This window comes from Marmota marmota, unplaced genomic scaffold (assembly GCF_001458135.2).
Source record: "Marmota marmota marmota unplaced genomic scaffold, marMar, whole genome shotgun sequence".
Taxonomy (NCBI): domain Eukaryota; kingdom Metazoa; phylum Chordata; class Mammalia; order Rodentia; family Sciuridae; genus Marmota; species Marmota marmota.
The window spans coordinates 7,376,898-7,378,438 of record NW_026000079.1 but is presented as its reverse complement, the minus strand read 5'-3'; the positions used below and the strand labels follow the sequence as shown (position 1 = coordinate 7,378,438).

The 1,541-nt window shown below is 60.3% G+C and overlaps 1 non-coding gene across 1 annotated transcript; it reads left to right on the top strand.

The window, feature by feature from the left end:
• Nucleotides 1–1,117: 1,117 nt before the first annotated feature.
• Nucleotides 1,118–1,188, top strand: Trnag-ccc. Its single transcript has one exon. It is a non-coding gene; the product is annotated as a tRNA-Gly (tRNA).
• The last annotated feature ends 353 nt before the right edge of the window (nt 1,189–1,541 follow it).

The window sequence follows — 1,541 nt, the reverse complement described above, 5'->3', positions numbered from 1 at the left end:
GAGCGGGTGGCCTCAGAGGCGGCGGCCAGCGGGGAGCGGCGGCGTGGTGCTGCACCCCGCGACGGGAGTGGGCCGAGGTGCGCGTCGCCTAGGGCCGACGCTCCGAGACTGAATCGGTTCCCACCGCAGCCGAGAGAGAAGAAAGGGGAAAGCAGAGGCGGGAACGCGCGGTAAAGGCGACGACCTGCGGCCGTCCCCGCAGAGCTGTCGCCTATTCCAGCTCCTCGGCCTGGACAGGACGCGGAGGAGCCGCCCCGCGGCGTCTCGCGCGCTTCGCCATAGCGCACCAAGGACAGCGCTCCGCCCGGTCCGCAGCAGCCTCGGCCTGGATCCCAGAGCGCAGGGCCCTCCGCGGACGTGGCCTCCCTTTTCTTTCCATCCACTCTGACCTCCGCGGCCATGGGCCGCTTACCTGGACGCCAGGGCGACACTTGCCTGGGCTCCAGAGTTCTCCGGGTCTGGGAAAGGAAAGCCTACGTGCGTATCCCGCCTCGGCCTAGAGGACAGGTTGGAGCGGTCCTTTCCCTGCCCGAGAGGTGACAGGGCCAGTCCTCCCCAAAGCGCAAGCCTCAAAAAGTGAGGCGCTGCCCCTGGATCGTCCGAAGGTGCCAACCAGCTTGTTCTGGTTCTGGTTTGCAACCTCAGTGGGGCCTTTCTAAAACCAAATGAGAAGTGAGAAGAGAGATTCAAGGCTACCTGGATATTTTAGGTCAAGTCTAACCCGTGTCCACTGTAACTGTACTGATCTCTGTGTGGTGCTGCGGAGGGACCCAGCGCCTCACACGTGCCAGGCTCCGCTCTAGCACCAGCCCAGCGCCAGCAATTTTTAGCATTTATTTTGCTAACAGTAAATGACTCCAGTGTAACACAGGCTAAAGCGCAGGGATCTTCAGTGCGGGAGCACAGGACTTTTGACAAGAAGTAACCATCTCTTAGATGAAGTGATACAAAATTTCCTTCATCCTGGAAAGTCCATGGAGCCCCTTTGAATGTTTTATTTGGTGGTGGTGGTGGGAGGCGATCGCATCTTTCAAAGGGCGCAGCACGTCTGTTGTAAGGTTGGGAAGCCCGTCTCTAAACTTTACTGAGATGGCCCATGAGGTCAGGATCACGTGGGGCATTGGTGGTTTAGTGGTAGAATTCTCGCCTCCCACGCGGGAGACCCGGGTTCGATTCCCGGCCAATGCACGCCTTTTCTTAGCGCAGCTCGGAGCCCCGCTTTCGCCTTCCCTCCCCTGGTCTACAGCAAACCCTGGGGAGGAAAGACCACAAAGTCCACGACCTCAGGGTCATTTCCCAATTGCCACACAGGACTGGACCTCGGCAGGCACAGGCTGACTAAGCAGTGTCCGTTTGCCTGTCCTCCGCTCCCTCCCGTCTGTGCTCTGCAAACCAGCGCCACCCTTTTTCCTCGGATCTGGAGGCTCCTGCGCACGGATTCACTTCCTGCACTTGGACAGGGCACTGGACAGATCACTGGGCCCCTTTTCCTTGTAGAAGGGGACCCGGAAGGGAACGCCCGATGGCAGGGCCACGGGACC